Source organism: Carettochelys insculpta, chromosome 1 (assembly GCF_033958435.1).
Source record: "Carettochelys insculpta isolate YL-2023 chromosome 1, ASM3395843v1, whole genome shotgun sequence".
Taxonomy (NCBI): Eukaryota; Metazoa; Chordata; order Testudines; family Carettochelyidae; genus Carettochelys; species Carettochelys insculpta.
In genome coordinates this window covers 250,646,883-250,662,121 of record NC_134137.1, presented here as the reverse complement: position 1 = coordinate 250,662,121, position 15,239 = coordinate 250,646,883, and the positions used below count along the sequence as shown (strand labels likewise).

Genomic DNA, 15,239 nt, shown 5'->3' with positions numbered 1-15,239 from the left:
ATATTCTTCATGGAGGTGACACTTTACTTCTATGTAGCATCCAGTCAGAGATTGCATAATTAGGAAAGTTTGCTATAAATTACCATGTATTGAAATTTCCTATAAATGATGTGTGGTGAGCTCTTTTCCTGCTTCTGCTTTCATGACTTAATACATGTATATATTACACTGTATCTAATATTGGCTTTTGTGTATTGGCATTTTATATTTTGATAAAGAGATGCACTTTAAGCCCCAGTACTTCATGCACGAAGGCATCTAATTAATGCCATAATAAGAAACCGAAACTATGGACACGTCTATAGAGCAGAAGCTATGAGACCAGTCTCATAAGCAGGTGTGCTGTATGCTTGACCTAGACTGCAGATGAGATTCCAGTTGCTAACAAAGGATCCAGAATATCAGGTCTGCTCATTCAGATGCTAGTTCCTTTGTAAAAAGCAACACCCACTCTATTATTCATTGTGCAGGTTACAGACTGTTTCACAATCTTGTATGACAGCCAAAGCTCTCTTTCACCTGGGGTATCTTTTGCAGTTATGGACCACTCCTTAGCCAACAAATATTTGCCTTTTACAGCCACTGACTACAGAGTAGTAGTTGAACAGATATTTTAAAGACAATAATGGGACTCTCTATTACTAGAACTCAGTTACAAAATTAATTTTCTAATGCAACCGTGCTGGGATAGAACTTGTTGGTAAAAATAATGGCACATAACTGACTAATTTTGATGTGACCTTTGTGGATTGGTGAATCTGTCATGTGGAAATTCATTCTTTTCATTCTCTTTACATATCCACACTTGGAGTGATTTGAGAATTATGCTAGAGGAAAGTGACACTAGAGTAAGCAAATCAAACCAAAAGAACTTCATTTTGCATCCTCTCCCCATCTTGAGGAAATGTAAGGTATAAGAAAATTATGGGAGTGTGGAATAAAAGCTTGGTGTTCCTACTTTTAAAGATCCTGGTCCAGGTTAAGTTCCTCAGCTGTAGTTAGCCACTGTGGTGGGGGCTTTACCACTCCTTTAGCTGTAGCATAGGGTGTGTGAGCAGTATTTGGACCAAGAAAGCCCTGCCCCCTAGCAGCTGCAGAGCATTCTTCATGTGGAGGACCTGATGCTATAAAGGGAACTCTGACAGTCAAGTGGGAGCGAAGGGGAGAAACTGCAGGAGGGCAATCAGGCTGCTATTTCTGGGACAGAGAGATCCATAGGAGAGGTGTCTGGGTTGTAGACAAGGTCTGACCAGGTGGCCAGGATTTGGCCCCTGTTCCCTACCCAGTTCTCTCTGACAAAGGGGAACAAGTGGATAGTGAAAGTGAGCTGGGAAGTCCCAGCTGACTATCTGAACTACTGAGACATTGTGAGCAACCTTCTGCTGAGAGGGAAGCTCCAAAACAATGAGAGAACAGGAGGAGTAAGGAGTAGACTGGGGAAATCAGGCCATTATACCAGGTAAGCAGGGTTTGAGGCTTTCCCCATCTCTTTTCTCCCTTGGGCACCTGGGCTTTCACCTGTTAGAGAGGGAGGGCTTGTTTTTATGTACCTGTCTACCCACCATCCAATAGAGAACATAGCAAGGTTGGTGGATGACATTCAATAACTCACGAGGCCCTCTGGTAAGGCCACCCCAAGACAGCAGTGTAGACATAGTCTGCCAAGGCTCCAGTGGGATACTATAGGCACCTAAATAAGTAAACTGGTCTTCAAAAGTGCTGAGTATCTAGCAGGTCACAAAGACCTTAGTGGGAGGTGCCTGTGGGTATGTCAACACAGCAATAAAATATTCCAGAATATCTTATTTCAAAATAACACTGCTACACACAATGCATTTTGCTCTCAGCTCAGCAATGCTCTCAGCTATTTCAAAATACAGCATCTATACACCCAATAGAACCTATTTTGAAATATAGACATTGGACACACTATGACTTATTTCAGGGGTAAAACTTCTTTTTGAGTTCTATAGAATGGGAGTTATCCCAGTGACAAGCACTTTGGCAGCTCTACCCTAAGAGTACAACATAATGGAAGAACAAAATACCATGTTGCAATGCGTTGCAACCGGATTTTTTTCACGTATGTAGTAGCGAAAAACATGTTCGCTCAAACTTGTATCATTTTACTTCATTTTTTGAGGCACTGATGCATAGGCCCTTCTAGAGAAGGTAATAGAATATATGATTTGGAATGGCAGAGTAAATTCTGTAGGTCTTGTCTTACCCTTGTAAGAAAATATGGTGTTTCCTCCTTTCAGCAAAATCAGCTGATGAGGGTGTACCTAATATCCTGAAATACTGACATCTAAAGGAATGGGAGGTGGTTTATAAATGTTTGTGGTAAAATTAGAATTTGCAGCAAGTCAGGTGGGAGGGCATTTGATACAGGCGGCAGAGGGCAAGTAGACTGGCTGATACAAAACCATGATTTGGAGAGCCTGAATTATTGTTCCAAGCACAGGAACTCTGTGAATTAGAAGCAGTGTGTGGGGAACCAGTCTAGAGGGAGTCAGATCCTACATACAGCTCTTAAGTAAGGAAGGAGCACTAGGGGATTTCAGAACTCTGATCTTGTACCTATGGGTTACTTTTAGGCCATCTTCAGTCATCTTTATGACTTACTTTGCCTAGTGGAGACATGGGCAATTCTAGCTATGGTAATCGTGTAGGTCAATTTTTAGCTGTCTACACTTGACTAACTTGGCTGTCCATACTGGGGAATGTCAGTGGGAGAGCTCTTACCTTGTAAGGAGTACAGGGGACAACCGTGACCCCTGAGAGGCCAATTTTGCATGTTCATTCTATACTTGTGAAATTGAACCCTGGTAGTGTAGTGTAGACATAGCCTTAGTCTTTTACAAACATTCACTGGTCTTGACAGCTGCAAGACAAACGTATCTCTTAACATTAATGGCACACTCCTCTGAAATAGTTATTTTTAAATCAAGTAGTCTATCAGTAGTTTGTATTAGTGTATAAGTGACATTTAACTAACTTTTTTTAATGAAACTTCAAACAACTGAGCATCCTTGCTGCTATTTCCCATTTATAGATGTGTACAGAGAAGTCCATGTCTTTTCAAGCTATGTATATTTTGAAGCATCCAATGTATCATGTTGCCCATGGAACCCTATTTCTTTTTCAATGTACAATTTCACTTAAGAATTTACATATGATGAAGCGGGTCTTTGCCCACAAAAGCTTATGCCCCAAAATATCTGTTAGTCTATAAGATGCCTTGGGACTTCTTGTTGTTTTTGAAGACACAGACTAACTCGGCTACCACTAATATTTGTAGCAATTGCTTGTATTGTTTTTGGCAATCTTCTTAAAAGACGCTAGATTAAGATATGTCTGACCTACAGCTGCCCTATTGGGATTTTGTTTTCAGAAACCTTCAGACATCCAGCTTCTTGTGCTTTGCAGATTTATTTTTTGTAGATAATCTCTTAGTATGCTAATTAGTTTAAAAGATGTAATAAATGTGCTACCCATTCTCTTCAGGACTTTTTGTGCTAATTTGATAAAATCAGACCGCAGAGACTAAAAGATGGAAAATCAAAAACGTAACTTTATTTCCTTGCTGGGAAGATTATATGTTCTGGAAAAGATGATGCTGTTGCCCTTTTGAAAACATATCTGTTATGTATCTCTTGGGTGGAAAACAAATCTGTTGGAATTCTTCTTGTTCTGGGTCTGTTCATCTAAATGCTACAGAACAGATGGTTAATTCAAAACAAAGATATTAAAGCTGGGTAACTAAGTCTAATCCTCTAAAAACAGGGCAGCTAGAATAGACTTATGGTTGGAAAAGCTAGTGGGGTGGCGGGGGGGTTAAAATTGAATATTAAAGCAAAAATCAGTGTTTATAGGTGAATGCAATTTTTTTTAAAAAAAAATCAGAGCCCTTCACTTTTTTTGCTGCTCTCCTGCCCTGTGCCCTGTGCCACTAATGTGCTCTTACATAAACTTTATATTTAGGGATTTGATGTGGGCGAGCAGGAGGGATTAGTCAAAATCTCTGGCTTGTCCAGACTTGCTCGTGTGGTCTAGGGTTTATAAAATAATTAATAAATTGCAAGAATGTTTGTCTGACATGAATTACTTTTGTTACATTGATACCTAAAGGTTCTCTTCAATGTGCTGCGGTGATAAGTGGTTCTTTTTCCCTCTGAATAATGTATTCAAGTTGTCAGGAAAATGAAAGGTAGAAATAAGTAAAATATAAATGCTGGGAGGGACCTCCTTGGATGCACAGACAAATGTATGTGAAACAACTTCTTTTATTAATCCTAGATTAAGACCCAAACTAACAGTCATGTGGTCTGATTTGCTCCATAATGCAGAACAGGACATGGACTTTGAGTTATCCCACCACTGAACCCACTAAATTAAAGATCTGGATTTCCCCTGCACAGCAATACAGATATTGAAGCACTTGTTCTGCATCTCGGGTAATAAGGACAACTGAAAGCAATGCCCTGTGATACTAAACTGGCACATAATGGTAGCTGCTCATGTCATGTTCTGTGCCAACAGTGGGCCTAATCCTGAGAAGTGCTGAGCATCTGCTGTTCTCATAGGTGGCAGGTGTAGATGCTCAGCACCTTTTGGTATTGGGCCTGTTTAATGACACTGTTGCAAACTTGGTTATGCCATGTATTAAAAGTACACAGAATAGTTTGTGATCTTAAACAAAACTTTTTGTTTCCTGCACTTGTGGAATCAAGTTCCACAATGCTAAATGTCTAGAGTAACTTATACCAAATGCCTGTTTATGCAGTGAGGGTAATTTTAAATAATGATGAAACTCAAGACAAATGTCTGTAAACATCTGAAAAGTGCTGATAATGGTAAAAGCTCATACCTGGAAAAGTATGGGATATATATCAAGTGCTTAAAATTTTATATGTAATTTTTCAGACATTTTGTTATCTGTTCATTAGTACTGTTTAAATGTGTAAAATTGTGTGAAAATGGAAGCAATCTATCCATCATGTTTGTAGAGACCAGCCGGCAGTCAGGTTGGCTGGGTAGTTTGAGTTCCATTACACTTGAATAGCCTGCCGAGAAGGTTAGCCTGTCACAAGGACAGATCAGTAGGAAGCTCACTAAATTTGTTTGAAACATCACAAATTTTGGTGCAGACCTTTTTAATAATGTGTTTCAACTGATATTTTAGAATGGATTTTGACCTTACCATTCAGAAGCACCTGTGTTTAAAAACTTTTAAATTCTTCTGTTGTTTTTCCTAGCAGGTTCCAAGGCTGTATTTAATTGACAAATATATACAGTAAACTCTTTCATATCTGGCGTTCTATTATCCAGAACTCCCAAATAAGTGGAATTTTAACCATAAATAAATTTTAGTTACATTTTGCATAAGTACAGCATAGTGAAAGTAAATACAAATAAATACAGCAAATACAGTGTAAGTTCACAGTCTACAGTGCTACTGTTGTTGATAAATCAGGTATTCTGCATACTTTTTTTTGTTTGTTTCTTAATAGTGTTATGCATTGCTAGGTATACCTCTGTATTATCCAGCATATTTGAATATCTGGCAACCTCCCGGTCCTGGGGCTGCCAGATATGAAAGAGTTTACTGTGCTTACAAACCTGCTGACAATACCCTGACTCTTCTGTGGATAGCTCTTGTGAGGGTATCTGTCCTTCTTCTTTTTTTAGTCTTACCTCTCTCTACTACTAGTATTCCTAAACTTTCATGGCTGTAGCAACTTATACTGCATGTGGTGGGAATGGTTTGAGTGGGGCATCAGGATGTAAGTCTGTCTGCAAAAGGCTGGAGTGTAGACTACAGTTGCAACACCTTTGTAAATAGTTTTCCTAAAAAGGAACCTGTTTAGTTCAGAACCAAGGAGGTCGTTGTTGTTTTGTTTGTTTATTTTATTATCCAACATATGGTATGTGAATTAAAAGCCATAAATACTTCTTTGCAAAGTAATATTTCAGTAGTCAATGAGCAACTGGCAGATGAAATTGACAAGCAAGAGTCTTAAACTTGCAGGGATGGGATCCTGTTTCCATCTCTGTGAAAACAGCAGATTGGTGAAACTTGGAAAAACATTTTCAGCTGAAGCAGAGGTGGGGAAACTTTCAGGCCAGGGGCCACTGAGCCATAAACAATTCAGTCAGGGGCCAGACAAGTACAAAGTGCACAACCACCACTACTACCCTGATGTGGTCCCCGATTGAAACAAACAAAAAGGAAAACACTTCTGTCATTCCCCACATACAGCAGTCCAAGAGCCTTGAGGGGGGGGCCCAGAGCTAGTACTTTTTTTGGCCCCTCATAAGTGCTGGGGCTAAAATATGAGACGTTCATTGTGGGAGGAGGCTGCCATTAATTGGGCTTGGGGTGTGGGGTCTGGCGGGAGAAGTGGGGTGCAGGAGTGGGCTGTGGCCCTGGGTGAGAGGAAGGGTTCAGGGAGGTTTGGGGTGTCATCTGGAAGGGAGAGGTCAGGAACGGAGTAGGAAGGAGGGCACAGGAAGCGGTTGGAAGTAGGAGTCTGAGCAGAAGGAAGGGTGTAGAAATTTTGTTTGGGGGCGGGAGGTTTGGGTGACAAGTGCAGCTTACCACATGGCTGTGTGGTCCCTTCTCCCATGCCCAAGCACCACTCTCCACTGCTCTGATTGGCCAGAATTCAAGGCAATCAGAGCTGCAGGGTGAAGCCTCTGGGCAGCGCTGCCACTCCTCCTTCCCCCCATTGGAGGAATGGCAGTGAGTGTCACTGCATGCAGCCACTCCCTCCCCCCCCCCAGCAGAACACATGAGCCAGGCCCAGCTTTGGGTTGCCTGATCTGACCCACGAGCTTCATGGCTCCAACCCTGCTGTGGGATGGATGCTGGAAAGGGGAGCCCTGAGTCTCACAGTCCATTTCTGGATCATGGGCCAAGGGTTCCCCATGCCTGGCTTGAGGCCATATTCACAAAACAGTCTTAAAAAGAAAAATCCAGAGTGGTGCTGTTACGCTGCTCTGGCTATCAGTGGGCTGCCTATAGAAATAAAAACAATTGGGCCATAATGGGTGCATCTACACTAGGAACTAATGTCAAAGTTAACTTCGAAGTGAGACACTACATCGAAGTAGCCAGCAGAGGGTCTACACACATTTTCCCAACTTCAGAGTCCTTACTCCATTCCCAGGAATGGAGTAGTGCCCTACTTTGAAGTTTAACTTAGATGCTCTGCTTCCAAGTTGCTTATTTCAAAGTTGTATTTCAAAGAAAGCAACTTCGAAGTTATTTTTGTAGTGTAGACACAGCCAATGTGTCTTCAGTTCCTTTGTGTCTAGTGGGACTAAGTAACAAGGTGACTTTTCATTTACCACTGTTTGGATTTTACAGTGCAACGTGAATGGAATGCTAGCTGCTTATAACTCCCATCGAACTAGTGCCCTGCTGGTGCTCCATAACCTGCCAATTAAAACACAGTAGTGTTTATAAAGTATCACTGGCCATGATGATACTGTGGCTTTACAATTTGTGAGGGGGTAGCCATCTCTAAGTGAAAACAGGGAAATAGTAACAAGTGATGAATTTGTTGGCCAGGGCACTTATTAATTTAGCTGCTATTTGTCATTTTCCTCCTAATTTCCAGGGAAATGGATGTGGGATCAAAAACAGGAATGTAGGGTTTGTTTTAAGCTTTGAAATCTTTATTTTTAAAGATCCAAAGTCCATTTCCATGGAAATGGAAAGCTTTAGTCTCTCACTTGTCAGAGGCAGCTGCTGGCTGGCTGCCTGCCTGCAGAAAGTTCTTAAGTGTTTTTTCTACACTGTACCTACAGGCTTTCAGGATTACTAATATTGTTGATACAGTGGTGCTGCATACTTTAGCAGAAGCCTGGAAGTGTACCCGGAATGTTTTCATTGCTATTTTCCCCTTTTGTTTCAGTGAAGCGTAAATTCTAATGTGTAACTATTCAGGGTTTTTGCCCAGTATGAATCGCCTATTTGTATTTTTCTGTTAAGTTCGACTTGATCTTTACATTAAACAGAACTACGTGTATGTACACATCCATGTGCATGCGTACCTAGTTCTACTCTTCTTGTCTTTTTCGTAAAGTGTTTTTTAGGTTCAGTTTAGCCAGATGATTCTTTGGCACTTTTCTGAATCCAGATCTTCTTCCCAGAACAAACAGATTTGACGCCACTGAGTACTGATGTAAAATGTATTGATGTTCAAGAGGAGCTCTGTGTAAGCTCCAAAACTTGTCTTTCTCTTCCTCAGAAGTTGGTTCAATCAAAAGGTACTACCTCACTCAGCTTGTCTTTTCTAATATCCTGTCATACATGGCTACAACAACATTGCATACTCGTATACAGGGGCAGAAATAGATTTGTCACCTACTTTTTTCCATTACCCACTTGGTGCTGATAAAGCTATCTTCCAGAAGAAGGAGTGTAAGAAATGATCATGTTAGAGGCCTCCTACAAAGGAATGGTAGTTATGATCTCTGTGGTAGCCATAGAGAATATTCGTGTCTTCTGTTAATGATAAAACTCCTCAGCCCTGTAAGGGAAACAACTGAAGAAACTTGGCAGGCTGTCCTTTATGGATGAGTGACTCTTAGTTTTGTGGGTTAGGTAGCTGTTCTAATCTCTCTCTTTCAGCTTCAAGATTGTCACATGACCAGTTGCTACAGCTCACACTTTTTCCAATTACTTTGAAATGTCTTTTCTGTGACCTCTGCTATTACTTTGAGATGCATTTGTGACCATAAATATCATTTTAGTTACTATTTGAAAGTAATTAACAATTACATATCAGGGTTAGGGAAGAAGGGCATAATATATAAAACCCTGGGTTACATCTGTGCCAGCAAGTTATTGCTGAAAATCCAGCTTTTTTTTTCTTTTGAAAGAACACATGGAGTGTCCATACACACAAAATGCACTTGTTTGATCTGAAATCAAAAGAACATGGCTCTTCTTCTAAAAGCCCTCTTCTGCTCCCTGATCAGGGAGGCTTCTTTTGAGCAAAAGCATGTGTAGATCCTCTGCATCCCCCCACACCTTTTTTGAAAGAGCAGTCCTTATGGCACCAAATTTTTTTCTATCCCTGGGCCATTCTTTCAAAAGAGCAGGCCCTGGGTGGATACTCCTTATCAAAAAAGCAGATCCATCTTTCAATCCGTGTGTGTGTGTGTGTGTGTGTGTGTGCGCGCTTTTGAGAGAAGGTTGGTGGTTTGGTTTTGTTTTTGGAAGAGATCTTCCGGAACATCATCTTTCGAAAGATTGCTGTAGTGTAGCCGTAGCCCTTGTGTCTAATCAGTTTTGAAGCAGTAGCCACAATAATGCCTACTGCTGTAGCAATCTAGCCATATTAGTCTGAAAATTATTGTTCAAGCCAACTAGCCTCATTTAATTGGCTATATAGCCATGTGTGGCTAGCATGTTGGGCACCACAGACTGTACAGTGAATATTACACAGAGGTTGATGCAAAATTTTAGTGGTGATCATTGTACAGACAGTGCTGTTCAGTTACCTGTATCAAGTACATCAATTTCATTATTTGGGTGGAATAGTGGTGTGGTGAAAGTGAGTTGTCACTGGACAGTTTCATTCTCTAGCCAGTGGTGACTGATTGACTGGGGAAGGTTGGGTGGCTTCAGGGGGACAGCTGGCCACACTTATCTTCATAGAACTGGGAAGGACTTTCAGAGGTTATCAGGTGTGGTCCCTGCACTCACAGCAGGACCTAACACCATCCCTGACAGATTTAAAAAAAAAAAAAAAAAGGCAAAACCCTCTGTTTGCACCGAGTGGCCTCCTCAAGGATTGAGCTCACAACCCTGGGTTTAGCAGGCCAATGCTCCAACTACTGAGCTATCCCTCACCCTCTCCCCCCTCAATCCCTGATCTGCCCTGACCCCCTCTTCCACCAGAAGCACTGTGCTCCTTCCAGCAAGTCGGGGGGACAGGCCCACCCTGGCCCAAGAGCAGCATGAGTTAGAGCCTTGCTTCAGTATATGCTGCTTCCTGGCCACACTGCTCTTGGGTAGGGCTGGGAAAGCCCCCACACTCACCAGACAGGGAAATGGAGTGCTGGGAGAGAGTGGGCACTCTGAGTATATGTGATCCCTGGTGCACCCCCACACATCACCCATGTCTGCCACCTGTGGCTCCAGAGCCACATGCAGCTCTTTAAGGGCTTCTCGGTGGCTTTAAGTATCATAGGGGTAGCCGTGTTAGTCTGGATCTGCAAAAGCAACGAGGGGTCCTGTGGCACCTTATAGACTAACAGAAATGTATGAGCATAAGCTTTGGGGGGCATAGACTCACTTCGTCAGGTGCAGGTGGGCAATGAGAAATTCACCACCAACAAAAAATGCAACCTCAAGAGAATATGTAAAAAGTTTGTGAACGTCATGTAGTAAACATGTATTGCGTTACGCATCATTGTGTGTTCTTAAAATAGGAACTCCAAAAAGTATGGTTTGACATATTTTATTAAAGACCATCTCATATTCACATGCATTGCAACTCTTGAACAAATAAAGCTAGGAAAAAAATGGGTCATCTTGCTATTTTGGTTGCCAACCCCTGCCCTACTCCTTGATATTGTACTAAGCACTTTCCAGGTAGAACCTCCCTGAAGCTGATGGAGCCACAGCAATCTCCCCACATGAAACTCTTGAATTCTTACCTCTTCTGGATTGGCATTGTCCTGTGTAGATGAGGGTACAATGTGAGTGCTACTAAAATGCAAATAATTCTAGCAATTTATCAATGTAGCCAGATTTCAAAGAGTGGTCCCCTTAGTTTTATTGGCCTAATTGTATGACTGTTTGAAAGGTGAGAAGCCACTTAAATAATCAGTGATGTTTTGTTTGAACATGTAATTTTGATGGGCATCTTTTCAGTTAGCTTACTGGAAAATGCCAACCTGATTTTTTTTTTTTTTTTTAAATAAAAAATTACAACAACTCCAGGACTGTGTATCTTATGGGTATTTTAGCAAGAAGGTATGTGCCAGGATTTTGGCAAGCAAATGCCATTTGTGATTTAAGATTTAATTTCACAAAAATATCAGTTTATTCACAGGCGGTGCACCCTACCTCTTTGAAATTTGTAGTCTGGTAGGTTGAATGCCAAAAATAGAGGGTAATGTAGAATGTTTAATGTGGTATCAGACGAAAGCTCCTGTGAAGAGAATCTTGCTGAGAACTCCTAGTGCCCTCATGGAGCACTGAAGTGGTTGGGTCTCTGCATGGATACACATGTCTACCTGGGCTTTATATTTCTCTCTCTGCTGTCAAGGGGCCCACATTTCTTATTCTATTGGCTCTTTCTGTCAGTGAAATCTATGTATCTGAGACTGCTGAAAGCCTAATGGAAAGAGAAGAGAACCTTCTCCTTCATTTCATACTATGGGACTAGGTTCCCCTGCCCTGCCCCGCCCCACCCTGCCCCTCTGCCCCAATGCCTCTCTTCCATTAATTCTAATTTCAGTTGGCCTACTGGTTTAGTCACAGTGCAGCCTGCTTCTGCAGCTTTCAGGCTGGGCTTCATGTACTTTCAACCTAGGCTGCCCTCAGAATATGGCATGTTACTTCTGTGGTGGTGTCAGCCCTCACCATCTGGGGAAGGAGACTTAAGGTCAGCTTTGGAACACTAAGGATTTTGTGGTATGCACAAATGTATTAGAACTCCAAAGCACTCATACATAAAAATGCAAATTTTAATGTAAGATGATATAGCAAGTTAATGGGAGTTTTGCCAAGTGCATTTTTCATAGAAATTTGGGTGTGGGATTCAGGAGGAAAGCAGAACGTGTTACTACTTATAAAAAAAAAAATTGATGATAACCAAGAAATCATGGTTTTAATGATAAAGAAATTGTATTGTAGATTTCATATATCTTTACATATCCGTTATCTGGCAATTATATTTTTGTTCTCATTCCAAGAGTTAAGTCTGTAATGTAGTAGAAAATAAGCTTCTAAATAGGCAAGTAAGCCACTGCATGCATACTTGGTACATTTTGAGTACCTGCAAGAACACCCAAAATATCTGCATACTATTAACCATGCCTATCTGATGCAGTGCCGCTGCTTTTTCCAATTCAGTCAATCCTGGAAGTCCCACTTCTATAGGCAATACATAGGTCTGGCCCTTTTAACATTCCACTTTTCTAGGGCACTCTTCCTGCCTTGAAGATGAATTCTGTTGAATAGCACTAAGCTCCTGAAAAGAGTTCATACAAAGCATGAAATGTCTTTCCTGCATGACAAGATGCTTTTAAAGGGTCGGTGCCCTGACGTCTATGACTGCTGTCATGACAGCCTTATGTGATGCAGGGAGAATGCAACAGGTCATGAGAAGTGAACAGAAAAATGCAAAATCGTCATTCTCGCCCCCCCCCCCCGCCCCCCCCCCCCGCCGCCCACACACGCACGTCCCGCCCCCGAGAAAACTGAAAATGACTTTTTCCTTATTCTAGTGGCTGGTGTGTTTTTTCCCCACCACATATTACAGAAGGACCCTGTAGTTTAGCACAATAAGCATCTCCAGTCAAGGATTCTATTTGTCGTGTGTATAGTGCATGTTAGAATTGAGTTCCGGGATAGAACTGTATGGAGATGCTTATACAGCGTCAGCCCAAAATATCTCCAAGCCTTATTATTGATCCTTCATTTCAGTGAAATCTAAATACCTCCACTCGAAAGGAACTAATTAGGATAAATTTACTGGCACTATGATTCTGAGTTGCTTCTGACTGCCTGAAATACAGATTCTACAGAGAGTTTGAAAGTAGCTGTACAGAGATACAATATTTCATCTGCTAGGTTCACATCTAACACCTTAAATTATTGCAGCAGCATTGAATAGAAAGTCTGTTGTATTTTAAATTGTGCAGCATAACCAATGGATATAAACGCTATTAATGCACAAATATATTAGGTTCCAAGTGTCATTGTTAAATTTACTATCTAATTAGTTGGTTCTGTGACCTACTTTTGGGGGCAAATTGTTCATTTTATGTAATTCTCACCTGTGCAGCTGCTGACGGACAAGGTCGGGGGTGGAGGGCGCACCAAATACAGGACATTTAGTCCCTTTAAAAAAGTAAGTAGGGACGCCTTTTTGGCATCCCAAATACTGGACCATTCCACCAAATATGGGTGGTCACCCTACTCTAAAATGATGAGCTCCATTGTTGTAGGTGTTCATCCTCTCCCTTCGAGGCACATGGTTTTGTGACTTTGCGTTCTTCTATATCCTTTCCCATTCTGCTGACCCTCTAGGGAAATAATCCTAAACTTGGTTTGAGGGCAGCAGAATGAGGGTCAAAAAAGAGTGATTCCCTACTTGTTGAAGAAGACTTAATTCAGTACACATTTTGATGTAAATACAGTATTGGATTATGTGCAGATTCCTTCCTGCCTTTTGCATTAGTTGGAAGGAGAGTAATTCATCCATCCCAGTTTTCCCCCAAAACAGCTACACCAAATTTGATGATGAACTGGTCACGGCTCCATAATCAAACTTCAAAATAGTCTTTGAAACTAATTTCACCAACGTGCATCCGTAGTCAGCAGTTTATCCGATGAGCTAGGTGAATAAACTCTCACTGGCTGTTGCTTAGTGATTTTTTTTTTTCCCACAATGATTCTCAAATTCATTTTCAAGAAGGATATTTTATGCATCTCCAGACAGCATATCTACTTGTGGCCAATGTAGGTTTAATGGATTTTATTTTATATTCTATTTTGAGGTTTATTGGGAGGGCCTACAGAATAAAACAGTTATAATAAGGTGTATGTGTGTTGTCAAAGACTTTCCATTTGTACAGCCTTGAGCAGGGTCTTGATGCCTTCCAAGAAAGGCAACTGGGTGAGATAGGAATGTATGTTTTCTGCAGTGTTAGTAGTCATAGAAACCCGTGTTTAAGGCACTTCCTGGGATACTAGGGCTGAAGGATTTCTCTGACAGTGAACATTCCAACTGCTTTTTTTCTCTTCCTCTTCCTCTTCCTCAGAAGAGAGACCTCCCTATGACAAAACACTAGCATTTCCCAATGTTTTCTACGTTGTTTGAAATATTGCAGGATTGTTTCACATGTGGCGTTTTGTCATGTCATTTGCAAGTGTGTGCTAACCACAACTCCAGATGAGTATGATATTGGTTTATGCATATGGCTTGAAATTGAATGTGTTTTTTCATCTTTAACTACTTAAGTGTTAACACACAGGTGAAATACTGAGAGGCAGAATTCTGGTTTAGACCTGTTTGCTTTGTTTCTAAGTTTTTTAGTTGATAGGAAAAATTAATTACAGGTTGAACCTCTCTCTTGTCCAGCGCCCTTGGGACGTGACAGTTGCTGGACAAAGGGAGGTCAATATTTTCAAGCACGTTGCCAACACTTCCACTGCTTACTGAGGTTTTTAGAAGACGTTTAGGAGTGAATTGCATCTACATAGCAGCACAGACAACAGAGCCAGGACTGGTGGCTGGAAACAAACTTTGAGACCACAGGAAACTTGGCCATGCCAATGATAAGTGGTCAACCAGTTAACTAAAATCATACCAGATTACAGAGTTTTCTGGGTGAAAGAGTTCCTGATTAGAGAGGTTCAACCTGTACTTGCTGTTTTGTGAATAAGTTTTGTGCTGGATTAAATTGAAGAACTAGTAGCTCTGATTAGTGAGAGACTTTGTGTACTGAAGGTTCAGAATGAATTCCCCATACTTCTGCCAGTGCACCACAAAACTGGTCTTAATCTAGCCTGCTAATATTGTCCACTGTCTCTTTTCTTGTGTGCAACTGTCATTGATACAGATTGAGCCTCTCTAGTTCAGGCCACTCTTGTCTGGCAACATCTGTAATCCAGCATGTTAGTCAACCAGGTGACCACTTATCCTGGGTGTGGCCAAGTTTCCTGTGGTCCCATAAAGCTTGTTTAAAGCCACCAGTCCTGGTTCTCAGTGTTCTGTGCTGTTGTTTAGCTCTAATTTACCCCTAAATGTCCTCTAAGAGCCCAGTAAGCAGCATAAGTGTTGGTAATGTGCTAGACAATATTGATCTCCCATGGTTGAGCAAATTCTCTCATTTGATGCCTGTCAGGTCCTGAGGGTGCCAGCTGAGAGAGGTTCAATCGGAACCAAACTTTTTGGAATTTGTGTGAAGGCGTAGATATAGCATGTCTGTAATTCAGCTATGCAGTAATGTACAGTGAATCATTATACTCTGAAAGGTGCATTAGG

The 15,239-nt window shown here is 41.3% G+C and overlaps 1 protein-coding gene and 1 long non-coding RNA gene across 10 annotated transcripts in view; one reads left to right on the top strand and one right to left on the bottom strand.

The window, feature by feature from the left end:
* RASSF8 (Ras association domain family member 8) overlaps window positions 1-15,239 on the top strand; it is a 130,545-nt gene that overhangs the window by 24,077 nt on the left and 91,229 nt on the right. The window lies entirely within an intron of this gene.
* The window catches only part of LOC142018581 (uncharacterized), a 69,022-nt gene that overhangs the window by 3,731 nt on the left and 50,052 nt on the right, over window positions 1-15,239 (bottom strand). The gene's annotated exons all lie outside the window — the stretch shown is intronic.